The 23,999-nt window shown below is 38.6% G+C and overlaps 1 protein-coding gene across 11 annotated transcripts in view; it reads left to right on the forward strand.

Annotated features, from left to right (window-relative positions):
- Nucleotides 1–23,999, forward strand: part of LOC129766800 (cadherin-87A) — a 722,345-nt gene that overhangs the window by 601,439 nt on the left and 96,907 nt on the right. The gene's annotated exons all lie outside the window — the stretch shown is intronic.

The raw sequence follows: 23,999 nt of genomic DNA on the forward strand, positions 1-23,999 counted from the left end.
GTGTTTTTTGACTTCCATTCCGCACTCTTGCCTTCCGAGAAAACCTTCGCACCATCGATATCTGGCTAGTAGACTGCTGTGGAAACCATTACCTGCCTTTTTCAAGGCGGAAGAAGAGTTTTATTTCCACACAGTTGACCAGTCTTCCAGGAGTTCGGATTGAGCAGCGTACAGGAGCGGACGTGTACATTTTCGCTCCTTGTTAACATCATTTTCTTTGTGTTGTCTGGGCATTGGAGTGTCATAATTTGCAAAATGAGTGATAAAATGATCTTCCTATTATGCTGAAATTGAAGCTTGCTTGATTTTCGTGGATGGATAGTGCAAAAAGAGTGAATTAGCAATGAAATGAATTGGACAAAGCTATCATTTCGCCTTGTTTGTGTTTGTGAAAGCCATACATATGTTGCGCTATTCATCGTCGCGCTGTATTATTGTGTGGTGCTTTCCTTTCTCCAGCGCATGGAGGATATTTCTCGTGTTATTTTACACAGCGAGAGCGCAGCGGTAGTATCACCAGAGAAGGGAATGTTGACATGGTTGGAAGAAGCGGACGGCGGTGTCAGATAGGTTTTCCTTTCTTTCTCTCACTTTTCTCTCTTCCCCTCTCAATTTCTTTCACATACAGTTTACAGCATTATTTTTAAAGATTTGAAATGGGGTGTGTTTTCGGATTTCCTGCATCGGTGTGTGCCTGATGCTCTCTGGTATTCAGGGATGCCAGGCGAATTTTTCAAATGTTTAAAACATATTACTACATAAACATCAAAATTGTCGAATTTTATAAGGTTTTGCTATTTCAATGGAGCAGTGGGCTACGCACGGGTGGAAGTTGTTTTCGAGTGGTGTGATGGAGGAGTGCTGTTTCTGGGACGTTTCGGGAGAACTGTTCGAAAGATATTCTATATGAGTGAATTAGATTGTAGTTGGTTTTATGGTGCAACATAATAAATGAACGTTTGTTCAACGAATAGCTGAACTGTAAAATGCACTCACTTTTTGTTTCTGCTGTTGCCTTGGGTTGCATGTGTTTGGTGAGGAAAAGCACTCTGAGAGTATTTCGCTGCATCGGTGAGAATGACAGAAAATGAGAGAACAACATCTATCCCAGCGAAATGATGAGTACAATCCAGCAAGCTAAGTTTTTCTTTCGTACTCCCTTTCTTTAGATCTCCTCATCTCGTATATTTTCTATCTCTTGTAATTTCTAGCATACATGTGTTGTTCTGCTGACAGGTGTGCAGGAGTTTTGTTGTGTTGTGTATTATATACGTTGTCGCGTAACAGTCAAATGATCCTATCTGCGGCGTGATTTGCCCGAAAGGTGTGAAAAAGGATTTGATTACGTCACTTTTCTCTTTGCATCGTGTATCGGATGATCGGGATTTCAAATTGATTTTGAATTCCAGACAAGATTTCTTTTTTGAATAGTTTTTTTTCAAACTGTTTTAGGACCAGCGCTCCTCCGTCGCACCGCTTGGGGGCGGCGGCTATCCCAACGCATCCAAACGGAATTCCATTACTATGTAAAGTTTTATATTTCGAATTTTGGAATTGTGAATTTTTAATATTATCTTGTTGATAGTATTTGGCGTGGTTAAAAATGATACGAGATGTGTTCCTCATTTGGGATTAAGTTTTGTTTCTGTTTAGCATGCATGGGAAAATTCGTTGATTACACATTAAAATTCGTGTTTTTGTATTCCAGTTTGCAGAGTTCGTGCTTCCGGTATTTAATTTTCGAGTTTTCGTCTCGTCGAACAAAGGAGACCTTTTCAGGTCACCTTTCAATATCTTCAGCCGCTATGAAATGCATTTGATTTCCGAATTTTATTTCGTCGAACAGAGGAGATCTTTTTGGATCACCCTTCAATATTCTTTACCGCCATGAAATGCATTTTCAGATCACTCTTTGATATCTTCTTTTCTATGTTTCGAGTGGTTGGTAGTTCGCGTTCACATAATCACATCACTTACCACAGTGAATCCTGATTCTTACCTCTCCCACTAACAACTATCCCTCCCATGATAATCGCTAGGGAACCACGCTATAGAGGCGACCCTTCTGGCCTTCTGGCGGCGATTATCATACTAACATTCCTTTCCTTTTCCTGGTGACTGTAAGGACGTGGCCGGCGTCGTTATTGACCATTTAAAGCTCGAATCACCGAGAATTGCACAACGAGAATGATTTGCTAGTCCCAAGCGTCATTCTGTGTGTTCTTTGTGCAATTTGGTTGGTTCAGGTCAATCACGGAGAGCAACTACGAATTGTACAGTCTACCCAAGTTCGAGCTCAATCTCAAGCTCACAGTTGACCAGTCCTCCACTTATACAGTCCACTGGCTTGGCGCTAGGGAACGCGCCAACATATGGTCCTTCGAACCGGATCTCGAATCAGAGTATTTATGTGAATTAGTTATCCGGTGAGAGTGTTGCGAACGGATGTTTGTTAGGGAAAAATAGTTCAGAAATCGCGTACCGAGTGAAAAAAGAAATAAGTTGAGAATGCCGAGAACGCGTCACACGCCGAAAGCCGACCGAGTTTCGGATAAAGACGCCACCACACCGACGAAGAAGGGAGTAGATGATCCCAGAGCATCCTTATGCTACCAGCGACAGTAGATCCGGAAGATAGTGGATTTAATTAACCGTCATCTGGAAGAAGCCGACGATGAGCCGCAGAAGATCAACCCATCATTACTGAAAGTGTTTGCGAAGAAATTGGAGCTCCATTATAAGGAGTTCACAGACATTCATCGCGAAATACAAACATTGACCGTTTCATCTGACATCGGAACCGGAGGAAGAAAAATTGAATGAATTTGATGCGCTTCATACAAACACCCTCATTTTGTTGGAGCAACTCACTGAGTCACTTTCGCCTGCCAGCAATAACAAACAATTAGTTTCGAATCCCAGTGTTATTGTCCAACAACCAATTAGAGCTCCTGTACCAACCTTCGACGGCAAAGTGGAGAACTGGCCGAAGTTCTGTCATACAAATTAAACACAAATTTCTACATTACTCGGGAATAAATCGAGCAAATGAAACGAAATTTGGCATATAGATGTTTTAGGGTGCAATAAATGATTCTATGGTGGTTAAACTCTCCACCACCCCTCTCTAAGGGAAGGCTGCCATACAAATGAAACACAAATTTCTGCATAACTCGAGAATTAATCCAGCAAACTAAACCAAATTTGACATGTGGAGGTTTTAGGGAGCAAGAAACATTTCTAAGGTGGTTCAACACTCATCCCACCTTTCTGAGGGGAGGGGAGATCTGCCATAGAAATGAAACACAAATTTCTGCATAACTCGAGAACTCATCAAGCAAATTGAACCAAATTAGGCACATGGAGGTTTTAGAAAATAACGAAAAACAAATTTTGGGCGGGACGAAGTTTGCCGGGTCAGCTAGCGATTAATAAAAATGATACTTGACACAGCTGATACATTTTGAAATAAATTACGCAAAAACGAAAGTGGTCCATGCAATCTCTACCGAAGTCCGAACGCAGTTGTCCAACTTACAAGCGTGCTGTATTGCCATCGTCTCGCTGTTGAGCAGCAACGCCCGCGCTTCAACGGCAAAGATTGGATAGCAAATATCCACGTCAGCGCACAAAGCAAACGCCAACAGCACACGCAGCCCCAAGTGGTACAAGTTTCTTGAGATGTACAACAGACCTCCTCCTCGAAGGAGATGCTAGCTGGGGTGGGGATAGTGGCTAGAAACGCTTTCATCTGTATACTAATTACGATAAAAGCAAAAGGTGAACGGGAACGTGATGACTACATCACTCTGATGGCAACAACTACTTGCACTGCACCAGGAGGTGTTGACATTGTCGGGGAGCTTGTGAGACCCCGGGTAATGGCTTCAATTTACCGCTGTCAGAAAGTTTACTCACTTGCATGATCCTCTTGTGAAAGCGGAAGACTGTTCGAAACAATAACTGGTAAAATATTCATCATAATTAGCTTCTCGTTTTACGTTGATTCTGGAGCTGCTGCTGCTGCTGCTGCTGCTGCTGCTGTTGCTGTCGGGTAAATAATGCTTTAGATACAATGAAGCAAGAGCATCAAGGGTGAAAGCAAAGCTTTGCACTATTTGTTGGCATTCCGAAAAATCGTTCGATGGTGCTATAAACTCATGAATCATTTATTTCCTCGTTCACTCCCAAGGGTTCGATTGCGAAACAACGCTACTAATTCCGGAGCGCAATCGTTGGTATTTACGGTCGCGAGGCAGAGATGGTTCTCCTTACTCGTGAATCCGAGTCGGTTCGCGGAAGCAGGAAAGCATCGACTTCCAGAGAGAATCGGAATGAAATGGGTAGTTTTCCCGGTCGATATCACCGTTAATCTTTTAGTACACAACAAAGCGCTCCCATGATCTAGCAAACACAGATTCGGAGGATTCATCCCATCTAAGGCATCCTCCGACAGGGAAAGGTGCATCGTTCGATTCAGTGTAACATGTGAGCACGCGGGGAAGAGGGAAGGGAATTCGCCAAAAGTATAAGATTTCATTTCAACTCTTTCCACCGCTTGTTTCCGGAGGAGCAGCTTCATATACAAGCATTCATTCACGCTGCATCTAATCGCTATCGCAAGAGACAAGTTTGTATTGATTCCTGCCTTTGTTCGCTTCCTTGGCCCTTGGCATGTTATGGATAAGAATTTTAATATAGAGCTGAGAATGGCTTCCGAACATGGCGCTGAGCATGAGGGCATGTATTGAAATGCAGTAAAGTGAGGTGTGTGTGTTGATCGTGGCATGAGTGTTCAGGGTGCATTCGAGGCTCCATTGTGCAATTCCAAATGAAATCGTCCAAAAAATGCAGTTTTTAAAAACATGTATTTTTGATTCGAATGAAAGTTTGTATTCCGTTTGGGTTGGAGGAAATATGAGTTTTCCACAGCAATTGGGAATTTTTTGATTCAAGCGTAACTTTCGAGAAGGGCGTATCGGTTTTAGTAGGAGAAATCTTTGATTATTTATATCTAAAAAACTATGAGTCGTACTGAAATAGTGTCTTAGAAAGAGTTATAGCATATTGATGTCTAAACATGAAAAAATATACACTGAGAAAAAAATTAGTGCTCTTTTTTTTATTTACAAAAAAACATTAATTTGTAATATCCAAAATACATATTTTTTATTTTTTTTTAAATTTTTTTCATATAAAATAGAAGTCATGTAGAAAATTTTAAAAATGGGTCCAAGATGGTAAAACTATTTTTGAAGAACTTTGTGGAACATCGAATTTTTATGAATTTCCGAAACTTCGAATTTTTGTATGTTAACAACCATTTTTAGCCACAACTTATGATTTCTGATGTGATTTTAAACAAAAAAAGCTCATTATAAATCTCCTTCTAAATGTAGCCATTCTCGAGATATTTTGAAAAATATTTTTAATTTATTGTCTGTTTATAGTAAATATTCCCTTTTAATATGTTTGTCGTGTTATACCGTCATGTTCATGAAATTCTATGAATTTGCTTATAATTTCCAACAACTTTTCCAAATACATCATTATGGTAAAAATATATGCTTAGGAGTTACGTTGAAAAACATTTGAAGACATGTGGGTTAACACAAAACGTAGCGATATTAAAAAATCTTTTTTTAAATCTTATACAAACTTTCAACATATTATTCGTGTTACAAAATCAAAATACGAACAGTAGAATTGAAATTCCAACAACAAATACACCTTGTTGATTCAACCGGACGTTATTAGTACAAATATAATTAATTTGTTTACGTTATGCCTAGATTATACCTGAAGTCAGGTATCTTCAAGCTACCTCTGTACAGGTATATAAAGTCAGGTACTTTTAAGCTTTTGGTTGCATTTGAATCAATTCTGAATGAATGAATATTTGGGGGACTTCGAAAACGAGAGCGTTACGTTGAAGGCACAATATTCAGCAAAAAAAGCAATCACACAAAAGTGGTATAATGCATAATATATTGCTTGTATTGTGATATGATTTGTATTCCATTTCCAATAGACAAAATATCTGTTGCATCAGATCAGTCTACATAATTCTTTCGTTCGCTCATCCTTTCTCAGAACACCCATTTCTCTTTTGAGAAATTGTTGAGTAAACATCCCGAAAGACGTGGTCTTACGTTGATCGCACTTGATTGAGAAATCACAAAACCAAATGTATTTGTTCGCAGTGTTATACGGTTAGAAAACATAAAAATAAACTCTTTCGCTTGAATGTTTTTTTTTCAATTCCCAGAGGAACTGGCTGATTATTTTTCAGCAACGATGACATCTTTCCGGAATCTTCTCGACGCTGAATGGCAACCAAACGAAAATAGTTCCGCGCGTGTATGTGTGTGTGTGGTGGTTGCTCCGATGTCTCCGATGTTTTTCGATGCTGATACTCTCTTGGTCGCCTTCTTTTCTCCTTCTGATGGATCGGCTTCTCTGCGCTTTCTCACGGTTCCAAACAAACTGAATGCGTTTCAGGTCAGGTCAGGTCAGGTCAGGTCAGGTCAGGTCAGGTCAGGTCAGGTCAGGTCAGGTCAGGTCAGGTCAGGTCAGGTAATAAGCGCATCAGCGCTTTCATGATGAACGAAGTCAGCTTCACCTGAACAGCGACAACATGCTCCAATCGCTGTTCAATTATTACTGAGTGGTTTTCCGAGCGGCGCTCGCTTATAAAGGTTGTGTCACATCAAATTGCATCACGGAAAAAACGCTGTAGAAATTCGCCCAGTAGACCGATCCTTTTGAAAATTTTAGACAGTAAAATAAAAACTATCAAACAACTTTTGGCATTTTCTTTTTATTCATACTTCGAGCCCAAGCCCGTATGCTCGCACCTTCCTCTTTACCCCGTCCATAAGGTTCTGTACAACGTCAGGTTGTAGTTTTTTTTGAACAGAAATCCATTTTCTCTTGAAGTCCGCCTCCGATTTGATAACTTTTGGGTTCTTCCGGAGGGCCTGCTTCATAATCGCCCAATATTTCTCTATTGGGCGAAGCTCCGGCGCGTTGAGCGGGTTCATTTCCTTTGGCACGAAGGTGAGCCCGTTGGCTTCGTACCACTCCAACACGTCCTTTGAATAGTGGCACGAAGCGAGATCCGGCCAGAAGATGGTCGGGCCCTCGTGCTGCTTCAATAGTGGTAGTAAGCGCTTCTGTAGGCCCTCCTTAAGGTAAACCTGCCCGTTTACCGTGCCGGTCATCACGAAGGGGGCGCTCCGCTTTCCGCAAAAGCAGATCGCTTGCCACACCATGTAATTTTTGGCAATCTTGGATAGTTTCTGCTTGCGAATCTCCTCCGGAACGCTGAATTTGTCCTCTGCGGAGAAGAACAACAGGCCCGGCAGCTGACGAAAGTCCGCTTTGACGTAGGTTTCGTCGTCCATTACCAGGCAATGCGGCTTCGTCAGCATTTCGGTGTACAGCTTCCGGGCTCGCGTCTTCCCCACCATGTTTTGCCTTTCGTCGCGGTTAGGAGCCTTCTGAACCTTGTATGTACGCAGCCCCTCCCGCTGCTTGGTCCGCTGGATGAATGAACTTGACAAATTCAGCTTATTGGCGACATCCCGGACCGAACTTCTCGGATCACGTCTAAACTGCTTAACTACGCGCTTGTGATCTTTTTCACTGACGGAGCATCCATTTTTGCCGTTCTTCACCTTCCGGTCGATGGTTAGGTTCTCGAAGTATCGTTTTAGTACTCTGCTGACCGTGGATTGGACGATTCCCAGCATCTTACCGATGTCCCGATGTGACAACTCCGGATTCTCGGAATGAGTGCACAGGATTAATTCACGACGCTCTTTTTCGTTCGACGACATTTTTCCAAATTTACGAAAAATTGACAGTGAAGCATAGCCAACGTGATCTATACACTCTTATCTGATTATAAGCGAAAGCTGAAGATATAATTCCTAAAAATTAAATTTCTACAGCGTTTTTTCCGTGATGCAATTTGATGTGACACACCCTTTATACCGATTGGTAATTTCAATAGCCTGTTTTGAAAGCAATTTTAAGGCTATTGAAACAAGTTTTTGAATCAAAAAGTAACAAGTATATAACGCGTAGACATTCTATCTTTCGAATGAAGTGTTTATCATACCATTTCGGTCAGTTGTTTATGAGCTATTAACGCTCAAAATCTCGGTCTCCGGCGTAACGCTTTCGTTTTCGAAACTTTGATTTTAAACCCTGGTATAGAAATGAAAGACGTAGTCCTAAATCATGTCCGATTGAGCTGAAACTTTGCACAGATAATTTTTTGGGCCGATAAACAAAATGTACATGGTCGGTTTTCGAAATTCGATGATGAATTTTTTCCCTTACATCCATTGCCACCCTAACCAAGGCCTTCCACCAGACGGCATGAGGACTGACGCTTTGTATCATTTTATCGAGTTCCTTCGCGGATATGAAATTGCGAACAAAATCGCACCGTGATTTGATTATTACTGTCCGCTGGTAGAAGCAAGAGTATGTACTAGAAATTGCAAATGTTCTGCATTCACACTACGACTGTTTCAATAAGTTGCCATCGGACGGGGCTTCCATTGAAATATTTACTCTCTTTCCTCTCTGCAGTGTTTGTTCTCTGTTCACATACTTCGAAACACGTAACACACACGAATCGCTGCTACATCGCAATTAAATCGACCTCTCTCTGAAGCACATGGCGACTGGTGACGAGAATTGAGTCACTCACGACAACGCCAAGTCAAACCGGTCTTTGTCGAAACGTTGTGACAAAGTCTGAATTGACAGTTAGGAAGGTTGACAGGTGGAGGTTGGGAGGTGTGTCATACACATCGATAGTGACTAACCAGATGCTCTGAGAGTTTGGTTGGGACGTTCTTAGGCATCGTCTGTTAAATTCGGACCTGGCAACAAGTGAGTACCACGTGCTGATTTCTATGGTGAATGATTTTACTGATGAAAAATTCGCAGAAGCATGTGGAAATCGACTGCCCCAGTTATTTTTTTGCCAATAGAGACGAGAGTTTCTATAAGAGAAGTGAAATGAAACTTTCGTCAAAATGGCAACGAGTTATAGAATCGGAAAGTGCATGTTTGACCTTAATCTGGGCATGCTAACGAGTTCTTTCGAAAATGATCCAACCCGAGAAGTTTTTTTTTCAAATGTATGGCATGAAATTCTACAGAATATTCCACCGAAGAATAAGGGCATATCCATCTTCATTCTATTGAACTACACTTCTCATTACCAATGCCATCAGTATCGTACGATGATTGAATTTACATCGAACCGTTTCTCCAGAATTGTTTCAAACAAATACCAGCTCTGGGGCATCTCGTTCAATGGCGATAGAGCGGGGCGAGGGTACACCTTTCCGGCGTAGATTTCCATCACTTTGTCGGAGAATGCCGCTTCCGATCGAAAAGGGATTATACCGAGAAAATGGAGCCATTCCAGTGCAAGCGAAGCGTAAAATTAAGTTTGTGCTAAGGGTTTTTAATGAGCGACGAAGAAATGCTCGTATGTAGAGGAAGCATGCCTCCACTGTACATTTCATTCAGTTCTGGAGTGACCTAATTTGCATTTTCTTTTTGTTCCTATGCGCTGCGTAACTTGTTTCGTTCTAAATGAAATCATGCGAAAGTTTACCTTATGTTAAATACTGTATTCACAAAGAAGCTTACGCTTTGGCTTACCTCATTTCTAGACAAGTTAATATACCGATGGTAAGCACATTAGATATGCAGTTTTTTTTCTGGATTTGCTGTTATGATTTTCATCTGAACCTCTGAGCTTTTTCGGTAAAAATTTGAGAGAACTCTACAATTTGAAAATGCTCTTAAGAGGGACCCCTGTCTGGAAGGTCGAAAAATAATGAATTTTCGTGATTTTCTTTCGGATGTTAGGAATAAAGTGAAGTGTTTAAGTATTTTGGTTATTGTTTAAGGTATATTTGAAGATGTAATTCGCATTTATTTCGTGCACGAATAATGATTTTAAAAATTTATTTTGAAACTTTAGGACTATACCTAAGGCGTTACATAGGGGTTTTACTTCAAAATGATCTATTTTTCATGAAAAATCGCTATTTGAAAGCTCATAAAAAATCGAAAAAATTAAATACAAAAATCGGCTATGTAACGCTTTAGATAATTCATTTTTACATGCTGATGAAAATTTCAGTCAGATCGGTCGAGTAGATTCTGAGATATCGATACCATCAGCTGAAAAAACATGGTTTCGAGAAAAACGCGTTCAAAAATTTGTATACCAATACTATATCGCTTGAGGTGACCTCGTAGTAACTTTCCAACATAATCAAATATCGAAAAAACCCTTTTGGGACAACATTTCTGAGGGCATAAGCTTTCCAAAAATGCAAAAAAATAAATTCTATTTTTTCGATCTTCCAGACCGGGTTCCCTTCTTAATGATTGATTTAGGTCAATGGAAATAGACAGTACTCTCTGAATAGGTTACAGGTTACAGGCTACGTTTGAGACACGACCGCACATTTGAGGTAGGATTATGTTAGGCTATTTTGTTTCGCATTGATTTCGCACAAGTTTGAAAAATTTCATTAGTATGCTCTTTGATCATAATTTGGTGGTCCTGATCGTTCAGTTTTATTGTGGAGTATTATTTTTTTCATTTCACCTGAGGGACATTCGAGTGATGGTGGCAGAAGCATGATGATCATTGGATGGTGCATATCATGATAGAAGATACCAGATAGTGTTACACTTACACTTATACCAAACGTTTCGGTATGTATGATCAATTATAATAATGGAATTTCGCGAAGCAATCAATCGAATCACATTATATACACTCACTTCAGTTCCGAAGTACGCTTACGAGATCTGCGCTTTTATTCTTCTTCATTCTGCGATGAAAATGATTATATTTGAAGATATTGATATTGACGATATAAATATATTTGATGATATGTCGCTGAGGAAACGCTTTTCTCCTTATACGTGCGAAGATTTTGCCTACAAGGACCTCTTCATAGGTCCGAAAAAATTTGACAGGTTTGTATCCAAGACATGACCGCTCAGGACGTAGGACTATGCATTCGTTTTATTTAATTTGCTTGTTTATCATTTTGGATATTATTCATAAATGCAAAACATGTATTCATTGCAAGTATTCATTGCACTCATTCTACCCTTTTTCGCATTTGACACACATACACACACACACTCGGTCATATGCGATTGAATATTTGTTCCACCAGCACCCACCGTTATTCCACATTCCATAACCACCTCAATATATCTTTGGCAACCCATAAAAACTACAAAAATAGCAATATTTGCAAGTATCAAGTGTTGGGCTTCTTGTTGTTTAGTGTTGCTGAGTGGTGTCGCACCTATAGCCATCTTCCGTGAATCGCGAAAGAAATACAATTTATTCTCAGTCATTACGATGTTGCGATGTTGCACCACTTGGGACTATGGTATTGTAATATAGAGCATATTAAATAAATCTTAGAGAATGTCCGATTCGATTGGTATGCAAATCGTCAAAATCCGTTCGCAGCAAAAATAGTTATTAACGTTAACTTTATTTCACGAAAACGTGACCTGTTTTCTGATTTAGCACCCTTAATGAAAGACGTAGTCCTACGTCAAAAAAGCCACATCTAGGGGCGGTGTAATGAGCGTTGAATTTGAAGAATTGCTAATGATTGGTGTATTTTGGCATGTAGGGGAAGTGGGGGCATAGTGGTCACCCCTAAGGAATATGTCCATTTCCAGTGTCCACATACCGCTACAATTCCCGCTTTTCTCAGAATATTATAGTTTAACTCATTGTTGTTCAAGATAGAATACAGCTTTTACTATGAAAATTCAAAATAGTACATTTTTCATCATTAGAAAAAAAAGGTGAAAAATCTTTTTTTTGCTTGGCGGTAAAGTGGTCACTCGCACATATCAAGCTAAATAGGATAGATTTAAGCGTTTTTTTCGTCCTAATTTGTTCATATCAGATTCGATATAGTAGGTACATGTATGAAATAATCTTAGTCTATTCACCTAGAGTCTCAATTCAAATTTTCTCATGCATACAAAAACATTGTAAGAAACACATAACGTTCCGCATAACGAGGCTTGATTTAGTTGGAGTGGCATATTTTTCCAGGGTCAATGCCACAAAAAGAACCTCTTGAAGAGCAGAATGTGATGAGATATATTAGCTTTAGTAAACAGAACATTGTAAATCGTTATGCACCTATGACCACTTTGCCCTCAAACATCAAAGTAATTTCTATGCGAATTAATCGCTGAGTATGAACGAAATATATGTTCACCTCTCCTAGAATATGTGAACAGAAGATATCGACATTGAATTTGACGGTAATACAGAATGTAATTTCATAACAGCTGAAAAATTGAACAAATTTTTCACGTCAAGTGTGGAGGAAATCCACAATGGTATTGTGCCTCCTACAAATCGACTAAATCTTGCTTCTCCTAGTTTGTCTTCACAATGGAGATGCTTTAGAACCATCAGTATGGAAACACTGAGGAAGGTTGTGATGGATTTAAGAAACTGTGCGGGTGTTGACGATATCAATAAAACGGTATTAGTAGATGCATTTGATTTAATCAAAGAGAATCTACTATATATAGTAAATGAGTCGATGATTCGAGGCTAATGCCCACATAGTTGGAAGAAATCCGTTGTCATACCGATTCCAAAAAATCGGAAATCAACCAAACCAGAAGACCGTAGACCAGTTAATATATTACCAATGTACGAAAAAATCCTAGAAATCGTTGTCAAAGATCAACTTCTGGAACATATAACGGAAAATGAAATACTGGTAGATGAACAGTCTGGATTTAGGAAAAAACACTCTTGTGAAACGGCTCTTAATTTGTTGCTTCTAAAATGGAAACAGGCTATAGAGGAGAAGAAAGTTATTTTGACGGTATTTATTGATTTGAAAAGGGCCTTCGAGACAGTAGACCGGTGTAAATTGATAAAACTACTTTCCAGTTATGATGTAACTGGACCTGTATTGACGTGGTTTGAAAGCTACTTAAGCGGGCGAACACAAATCACTATTTATAGGGACAGTAAATCATCGGCGGGATCAGTGAATCTGGGTGTGCCTCAAGGAAGTGTTCTGGGGCCGTTACTTTTCTTGCTTTATATCAATGACATCAAACAGGTGTTAAATGACAGCGACGTGAATTTGTTCGCTGACGACACAGCGATATTTGTTGTGGCAGATACATTGCAAGACTGTTACAGAAAAATGAATCTTGAACTACAAAACTTAGATGACTGGTTAAAATGGAAAAAATTGAAATTAAATATAAGTAAAATGAAATACATGGTAGTGTCGACACGCAGTCTTGATAGAGGCAATCTAAGTATAAGTATAGATGGGTAACCCGTAGAAAGAGTATCATCAATCAAATATCTTGGCGTTATTCTAGACGAAACGCTGCTTTTTGAAGAGAACATTAATTATACTATAAAGAAGGCAGCTCAAAAATATGGAGTGCTTTGTAGAATAAATCGTTTCTTGACTTTTGAAAGCAAAATAACGATCTACAAAGCGCTGATCGCTCCACATTTTGATTATTGTGCATCTGTACTATTTCTTGCAAATAAGAGACAGATGCAAAGAATGCAAATGTTGCAAAACAAGGCTATGCGCCTGATATTGAGATGTGATCGACGAACTCCGCGGAGATTCATGCTAGAATGCCTACAATGGATGTCAGTCAGTCAGCGTATTAAATATTGCACGCTCACGTTTATATACAAAATGACTAATAATATGACGCCGAATTACCTACGAAACACTATAATGTATGGAAGAGACATGCATCGATATAATACAAGACAAGCAAGCGACCTCAGAACCATGAACTTCCGAATGTCGTGTACCCAAAATTCAATTTTTTATAAGGGATATCGACTGTATAATACCTTACCCAATGAGGCAAAGACAGCAACAAGCCTTCGAATGTTTCGTAGTATTTGTAAAGAGTTTTTGAAGCATGATTTAAATTTTTGACCTGGTGTGTAATCAATGTTAGTATGTAAGATGACGAAGCTATAACGGATTAATTTTTTTTTGTGCTTTTGTCTTTTTTATCATTAGACTATGATGATGGTGGTATTTTATTTGTTTGTACTCGTTTTTAATTTATTTATTTTTTTTTATACATTTCGAGTAGTCTACAACAGTTTGAGCATCGTGCCCGTAAAACGGCATAGAGAAGCTTAACATTGAGCATTGGCTAAAAAAATGGTTCTGTTTTTAAGAAAATCATATTCTAAGGGATTGAAAGTGGAAATTGCGAACAAGCTAGGGATAGCTCAACCGGAATTCTTGTAAATTTTTCTTTTTTACAGATGATTGACGAGATCTTTCTGTGTTGTGGCAGATCTCATTGCAGATTCAGATTGACGCGATTATACCCCAGGTTGAATGAAGGGCCTGAAGTGTCGGCTGGAATTAGGCTTAGGTTTGCTCAGCTGTCTGGTCTCGAAAACGATTAACAGATCGTTGTCGGGTATCCAGTAAAGCGGGATTTCCTTTGTAAATTCAAGGCTGGTACTGACATAGGTATTAGGTTCAATTCCTGATCGGTCAAGGGTCTTCCCGGGTTGGAAATTCTCTTTTTTTTTTTTTTTTATTAAATCGTTTATTTTTACAGGCTCAGTTACATAAGTTTAAAGGAGCCAAACTCCTGACTGTATTGTTACAAGTATATATAAACATTTTTCCTTAATTCTAATGTTAATGGTGTAGAAAACCGATTACTCGCGGTCTACTCGAGTTTAGAAGGGTGACATATTTTCTTCAGGAAAAGGAAGGGATAAAAGGATATGTTGACAATGTTCACTCTCACATTCACACTCACATTCATTACACTCAATTCTTAAGCCTATCTTATATCTAAAATGTTTTTACAGTTCACCTTATTCTATTGTTAATAAGAAGGGATTTGATTTCTCGCGAAGAAAAAGGAAAAGGAGAATATAAGGATATAAGGATAATCAGACACGAAGATCGGAAATTCTCTTGACATGCCTTGGGAGAGTTACTGGGCCTGAAGTGTCGGCTAGAATTAGGCTCGGGGTTGCTCAGCTGTCTGGACTCGAAAGCGATCGCATTAGTAGATCGTTCTCGGGAATCTAGTAAAGCGGGAAATCCCTTGTAAATTCATGGCTAATGCTGATATAGGCATTGGTTTCGATTCCCGATCGGTCAAGTGTCTTCCCGGATTGGAAATTCTCTTGACATGCCATGGAATATTTAGCGTTTAGATAATGCCCTTACTTGTTCTTTTGATAAACAATCTATGCCAGTGGTACAACCGGACCGTTTTTTGTTTTTAACTAGCTTACTGGTTGATTTGATATTACAAAGAAACTCCTCCATATAATTATCCACAAGATAACTCGTCCAGCTCAAACCTATGTAGGGGAAAGAGGTGGGACCATCATCATTTTAAGAAAAAAAAAACAAAAATGATTCACCTAGACAAGACAAGACAAATTCATTCTATGAAATATTTAACCTTGTAGTAGTTCTTTCTAATGCTAAGCATAAGATTTTTCTTTGGAGTTATTTGATGGCAATTCACACATCAAAATTTTAATTTTTTGAGAAGCTCAGAGCCAAACGGAGTCAATTCATCGCGAATAGATACCCAAGATGGCCTACCATTCAACTGATGTTTCATTTTGAGCCCCTCATTTATATTGTCAGACATAGTGGGTGCTCAGTACGGAGCGGAGATATTTGTGTTTGGAGCGAGAAGGTAAATTCGTATCGACGACATTAATCTTTCTATCACGATGTGGCTGTGATGTATATTCAGGTGGAATGAACACATTTTCAAGATGAAAATCATGAATGAAAAAGAACTTTTCTATATTTGACTAGCTGCTCGGCGAAATCAAATTTCTAAACTTTTTTTCATCATAATATTGTTCTATGGGCAGAATACAAAAAATACAACAAAATGAAGACGACTCAAAGCGGTCCTTTCCTTCTTGGGATTTTGCGATTAGCAACACATTCCATTTTTATTTATATGGATAACACATATATGCGTTATTTCGCCTGAAAATCCATTTCCACCTTCGAACAAAGATCAATTTCGTAAGCGCAAACATCGAATGGACTAACACCGCTTATTATGATATAATTTTCGAACATATTAGAATTCAATTTTCCGAATTTTCCGACCATCCACAAAAAAAAATCCGGAAATTTTCCGATTCATCTTCGGAAAGAGACGAATACAACAAAATAAAGAAGGCTAAAATCGGACCATCCCTTCTTCGGGATTTCCGCTTACTAACAGAGTTGGCCTGCCTTCCTCTTTTATTTATATAGATAGATATGTCATATGTTTATATGTAGTTACTAGATGACCCGGCAAACTTCGTCCCGCCCAAAATTTGTTTTTTGTTATCAATATCTTCAAACATTCACGTTTTCTTACTATGAGCAAGTTCATGGGTCCAATCGCAGAACTGTTCATTGATTGATCTTCTATTCGACCCCGTTGAATTTACCTTTTACTATAACATTCCTAGTATTTCTAACAAAACTCATCATTATAATCAAATTATTTTCAGACACAATTCTCGTTCAAGATTTTTCAACCACTTGCAAATAACATGTTTCTCCGTTACATAGAATACATTATTTATACATAAAATATGATAGAATTAAGACAGCCCTTATCGGACAATTCCTTGCTCGAGTTCTGCTCTTATCAACACATTCGGCGATACTTTATTGGTATAGATAAAAGAAGATATAGGAGTGCGTTTCACATTGAAATCAATGTCCAGTTTCGAAAAAAGATCAATTTCGCTAGCGCAAACATCAAATGGACTAACAGCACTTGTCACTATGTAATTGCAGAACATATGGGATTTTAATTTTCCAAATTCACCCTTTTTCTTTCAGAGTTATCCGAAAATTTTCAATTGTCATGTTTGGTTGGACTTTTTTTGGTTGAAATATGTGTAACATTTCTATGGGACTCCTTCTCCATTCCAGAGGAGGGAGGGGTGTCATACCATCATAGAAACATTTCTCATACCCAAAAACCCTCACATCTCAAATTGTGCTTGAATAGTTCTCGAGTTATGCAGAAGTTTGTGTTTCGTTTTTATGGCAACCCCCCCTTAGAGAGGGGGTGGCGAGTCTAATTACCATAGAAACATTTATTGCACCTTAAAACCTCCATTTGTCTAATTTGGTTTCATTTGCATGATTAATCCTCGAGTAATGCAGAAATTTGTGTTTCATTTGTATGGCAGACCCCAACCGCGAGAGTTTTAAGTCAAATATGCGCCGTTTTGTTCGATGACTTGTTCCCAACGAGATTCCAACTTCATAATACCCCTATTATAGAAGCTCGCTTCCTTATTGGCAAAAAACTCGGATAGCCAATTTTCACAGGCCTCTTTTGTGGCTTACTTCTGACTACCTAGCTCGTTCGCCATGGACAAAAACAGGTAGTAGTCACTTGGTGCAAGGTCCGGACTATACGGCGGATGCAAAAGAACCTTCCATCCGAGCTCCCGGAGCTTCTGGCGCGTCACCAAAGAAGTGTGTGGCCTGGAGTTGTCCTGATGGAAGACAATGCGGCCTCTGTTTATCAAAGATGGCCTCTTCTTCATGAGTGCTACCTTCAAGCGGTCCAGTTGTTGGCAGTACAGGTCCGAATTGAGCGTTTGGCCATAGGGAAGCAGCTCATAATAGATTATTCCTTGACAATCCCACCAAACACACAGCAGAACCTTCCTGGCCGTTAATGAGGGCTTGGCCACCGTTTGAGCCGCTTCAGCGGGCTTCGACCACGACCGTTTGCGCTTCACGTTGTCGTAAGTGACCCACTTTTCATCGCCAGTCACCATCCGCTTCAGAAACGGGTCGATTTTGTTGCGATTCAGCAGCGATTCACATGCGTCGATACGGTCAAAGATGTTTTTTTGCGTCAACGTGTGTGGCACCCATACATCGAGCTTCTTTGTGAATCCAAGCTTCTTCAAATGGTTAATAACGGTTTGATGACTTATCCCCAGCTCTTGTCCGATGCTACGGCTGCTACTATGCCGGTCTGTATCGGGTCCATAAACTGCACAAATTTTATTGGCAGCTTGAGATGCATTTTTGCCTTTGTCATAGTAGTACTGTAAAATATGTCTTATATTTATATTTTCTCTTTATTTTGCTCCATATTTGCGACACTATAACTCACGAACGACTTAACCAAACAAAACACTGTCAAGGACTATATTATATAAAATACCTTTCCAACAAGCTATAGTATAACTCGATACAATGAATACAACTAGAACTACGCGCTTACAACGACACCTCGCGGAAATACCGCAGGACTTTTTTGACAGCCTAATATAACAAATGGTTTTTTTTTCTAAATTAAATTAAGTTAAACTTACGGGTTTCTGAACAGTTACAAAATCTCCTCAAAGCCCTAAATCAAGATTCGATGCGTGCCTCTAGGCTCAGACCCTTCCATCTATTTGGAAGAATTATATTCACGCTACTGGACAATAGACAAACAAGCTAATGAAAGATCTGCACCTGACACGACATCGATGTCTCACCGGGATCTCAAAGTCGCATGTGTTGTGTTGTGTGTACCTTGGGATGGCGAAATTTCACTTTCCACTAGCTGCTCCCGCTGCCTGGTTGCAGTAAAAACATTTTCATTTCGATCTGAGTCTGAAGAGTGATCACAAAAAGTTAGCGAAAGCAAACATCATCGAGCCGACAATCAGCAGCCACCACGTCTAATCCTATCAAACCCGAAGGGTTGAAATTACCGACAGCACGTTGTTCATTTTTTTTTTGCTTGACAGCTCCAACAACAACAGACACCGACATCGAACAACGAAATAGAACTAGGTGAAATTGTATTCTCCCTTTTCCGGCTGCGTTTGAGCTCTTGTGTGGCTTGCGTTTGAGTGGAAGATAAAAAAAAGCTCCAGCACGTTTCAAATTTAGCTTTCAATTCACGCTTTGGATGTGCTTTTTCGGGGCGTCTCCTGCGATATATAACACGGTTAAGCCGTAACACGGTTAGCGTGTGAGCAACGATCAATACATTCATCATGTAGGATGCATTTTCTGGTGTCTGTGCCTCGTAAGCATTTTAATTGAACAAACATCGAACCGCTAGCCAATGTTCGCTTCCGAGAGCAATTCCATGGTGACAGCAAGTGTTTTGTAATTTCTTCGCACAATCTTTATGGAGCAGCTTGGTGTTCATTCAAATCCCAGCAGAGCAACACCGAGATTCTCGGCAAGGTTTACCATCGGAATACATTTCCTGCTAAGAAAACAAATGCCCTATTGTGTGCAAATAAACCAATTCATTATATCTGTGCTGCTCGACAAGCAAACGAAGAAAAATAAAACATTGCAATTTTGTTTGCTAAATAACATCCCCCCCACCATGACTCCGGCACTCTCGCTCGAAAGACGCGCACCGAGCCATGGAAACGAGCAACTTCCTAAACACATTTTATGCTTCCCAAGTCACAGTCATCTGCACCCACCGCACCAAACCGTGTTCTGTAGATTCCACGTGAGGAATCGCGAGCTGAACGAGCAGCGAGCTATTTAAATATTAATTAGGCTCTAAGCGTGTATCATAATTTCCACTTGCCGCCAGTCTAATGAATTATGTTCTTTCTTGTGTCTTTTTATGTGGGTGTGTGTATATGCTCTCTGGTACTGATTTGCGTTCGCGAACATCAACAGACGAAACCGCGAATGTTTAAGTCTTCTTCGAAGTGTCTTACACAGCCCAAACCTCGTTGCAGCGCTCGTTTGGCGCCTGTTTAAGTTGATTGTTGTACTTCCGAGGTGGAGAGTTATGTTCAACGTTAAATATGTTATGATGGATGTTTACCTTTTGTGCGGGGAGTGCTTATCTTGTTCTTCGGGAGAAAGTAGAAAGAAGACCGGGCTCTTGAAGTGTTCTACCATCAGAAGGAAAATACTTTTCTGGATATTTGAATAGGCGGAAATTTGCATGAAGTAGACGTTCAATCATCGAAATTTGTCATGAGATAAATGTTTTTGATTATCGTAATTTCGTGTATAAAGAGTGCCGTTAGATACGTGAAATTTCAGAATTGATGCTTACTATTATTCTTTCAGATCTAGACCATATATCAAATTTATATGAATCTAAAATAAATAGATAAAATTATTCTTACAAAACAATGAACGAATTATTAGAGGTTTGAAATGTTAAAGGCTGCAACAACTAATTTTTTAGACCATAGATTATCGACTCAATTCTTGTACTACGGTGTTCATCGAGAAATAGTCTTAAGCATTCAGAAATAGAAAACGCGAATAGGTTGTTAATTTTTTTTAGTTAAACACGTTTTGTGCGTACTTATAAGCTTGCCATGAATGATCGTACCTTGGATTTGACACCTCTCATCAATTGAGAATTATTGAAAAAAAAATTCGTAACAGCCATTTTTACGCAATAATGACGGCGCTCATAACAAATGACAATTCGTTTGAAGAAGGTCAGAGTTAAGCATATTTTTTTAGGTTTTTTTAGCATGACCTGTTTGTGTGTTTGTAACAGGTTTGTTTGTCTGTAGCGCTGTTCCACATTAATCCAAATTTCATCCCCGTCCTATTGACCGATTGATCTGAAATTAAGAATAAAGCTTTATCTCTGCTGTCATTATAAAACTGCGTATCCCATGATCTTAAAAATCCAATATGGTGGCCACTAAAATAATGGCGGACGACATAATTTCTCGGAACCCCATCAATATGGGTATCAAAAGAAAGACCTTGATTAGTAAAACACAGTTATTTATGAAAAATTCAAAATGGCTGCCTCAACAAAATGGCGGTATACAGCCATTCCACGGTTGTCAGATTTTCGTGAAAAGTTTGTTCTTTACCGCAACATATTAGACCCGTGATAATTCCCGTGATTCAGATAATCTATATATATATATATATATATATATATATATATATATATATATATATATATATATATATATATATATATATATAAATGGATTTCTGTCTGTCAGTCTGTCTGATTCTTATGGACTCGGAGACTACTGAACCAATCGACATGAAAATTGGTATGTAGGAGTTTTCGGGGCCGGTGAAGGATCTTATGATAGTTTGAGACCCCTCCACTCTCTCTGAGGGGGGCTGCCATACGAATGAAACACAAATCTCTGAATTACTCGAGAATTAATCAAGCAAACCAAACCAAATTTGGCATGTGGAGGTTTCAGGAAGCAATAAATATGTTTATGGAAGTTAGACACTCCTCCCCCCTCTCTAAGGGGAGGGCTGTAATAAGAATGAAACACAAATTTCTGCATAACTCAAGAACTATTCAACCAAACTTGGTATATGGAGGTTTTAGGAGGCAATAAATGTTTCTACGGTGATTAGGCATTTTTCTACGATGACACCCCTCCCTAATCTGGAATGGAGAGGGGGTCCCTTACAAATAATACACATATTTCAACCAAGCATATTCCAATCAAACATGACAATTGAAAATTTTCGGAAAACTATGAAGGAAAATGGGAAAATTCGGAAAATTTCATTCGTATATGTTCTACAATTATATATTGACAAGCTTTTTTAGTCTATTTGATGTTTGCGTCAACGAAATTGATCTTCGTTCGAAAATGGAAATGGAATTTAATGTGATAAAACGCACTTCTATATCATCTTCTATCTATATAAATAAAAATGGATCGCCGAATGTGTTGATAACAGCAAAACTCGAGAGAGGAATTGTCCGATTGAGGGCTGTCTTTATTCTATCATATTTTTTGTATCAAACATTTATTCCATGTAACGGAGAAACATGTTATTTGCAAGTGGTTGAAAAATCTTGAACCAGAATTGTGTCTGAAAATAATCTGATATTATAATGACGAGTTCTGGTCAAGAAATTTTATAGTAAAAGGTAATTTTAAAGGTAATTTTTTTTCAATCAATGAACAGTTCTGCGATTGGACCCATGAACGTGCGCTTAGTAAGAAAACGTGAATATGATAACGAAAAATAAATGTTGGGCGGGGCGAAGTTTGCCGGGTCAGCTAGTTGACATATAAAATTGAAGCCAAATTGATGATGATGATGATGATGGCCCACCTCATACCCCTACAAAGGTTTGAGCAAGACGATTCATATTATAGATAATAATTAAGTTTAAAAATATCAAGAGACCAGTATTATAAAAAAAAACAAAGCGAACTGGATCTGTTGCAGGCATAAATATCTATTAATAGAACAGTAAAAATAGGCACAAACTGCGAAAAAACAAATAATGTTCCTATCCATATTGACATTGACATAGTCATAGTCTCAACTTGAGGCCCAATGTTTTTTCTACGGCATGTCAAGAAAATTTCCGACGCGGGAAGATCCTTGACTGATTGGGAATTGAACCCAATATCTAACAGTTTCTACTTAGAACATTAAAGAGGTCTGCTACAATCAGAAATAATCGATATAACCATCTGATGAAAGATAGTTTAAGACAATTCCGAATGAGCTATCCCAATTCCAGTTTCCACTCCAGACCCTATATAAAAATTTCATCATGTGTCAGTTTTCTGCCAGTGTTCATTATTAACATTCGTCCAGGCCCACCAAACGCGCGCGAAGCTCAAACTTTCAAACAAACAATACAAATTTAACAATAAAAAAACATCATCATCATCAGTACGAACATGAAAACAACAAAAAACAAATGCAATCAATAATTACGAAAACAAAATCCGAATCTTCGGCAAGCGTAATATTTTTTCCAAAAAGATTAGCTATATTTGATTTGATATATCGATTATCTTTATCGGCCCTGTAGTTCAAAAGTTAAAATTTTTTGAAAAAAAAGTCGGTTTAAGGAAAAATGCGAAAAAAAATATTTTTTGGACTACCCCAAAACGGAAATAGTTCAAACGTTCAAAATCTTTTATTTTTTTCAAACTTTGAAATAGATCCCTATATTGAATAGTTCCCACGTCAAAAATACGGGTCTAATATTTTTCGAAACTAGACTACCAATTTCAACGAAAATCTTTTTTTTTTCTGTATTACAATGACTATCAACACTTTTGGCTGACTTGTCACTTTACTTCCATTTCGGGAGTGAGAATTGAACTCGTGGTCTTTAACGTGAGGGGTACGGATGTTACACTACGCCAGATTGCCTCCACTAACGAAAATCTAAAATCCACTATATCGGTTTGGCATGGAATGGCCAAACAACATGTAAATTGTTGCTAATGCTATGACTAACAATTTTTTTTAATAATTGACTACTGTAAAGCTAAGGATAATGGATTTTTCTTTAACTTTCTGCTTTTTTCTTTGAAATGGAATACCATTGGTAACAACACATTTACGACATTCAGTGAAATCCTTGATAGATAATATATATTTGTTTCTCATTCAATATATCCTCAAACAATTTCTGATGATTCTATTCTACTGTAAATTCTTGCATTTCATTCAATATATTCTACAACATTGCAAATAGGTAAGACCTCGAGGGTCTCCACTACAGGTATAATTACCTCCAAAGCCACCTGCACATATATAATCATAATCTGCGTATCTCTCAAAGTAATTTTCAATGATTCAATAGTTAGTTTCAAAGAATGTATAATTTTCTTTATTACAATAGGTTCGAAATAGAAATGAATCCTATCGATTGATGCAAATGGCTTTGCAATCTATCAAAAACTGGCGGTGCTCAAATCGCATAATATTTCCTCTTTCCTCTTTCATTGCCACGTGCGCTGCATTTGTTTCGTGTATCACGTGTATATCAGCGCCTTCCGGAGAGCAATTGAAATGCAAAAGATTGAGAAAAGATTATTCATGCCAAATGAATGAAAAAATGGGATTGCTTCCAATTTTGAATAATTTGAGCCGTTCAGGGATTAAGGAATCCTA

Source organism: Toxorhynchites rutilus, chromosome 1 (assembly GCF_029784135.1).
Source record: "Toxorhynchites rutilus septentrionalis strain SRP chromosome 1, ASM2978413v1, whole genome shotgun sequence".
Lineage (NCBI taxonomy): Eukaryota > Metazoa > Arthropoda > Insecta > Diptera > Culicidae > Toxorhynchites > Toxorhynchites rutilus.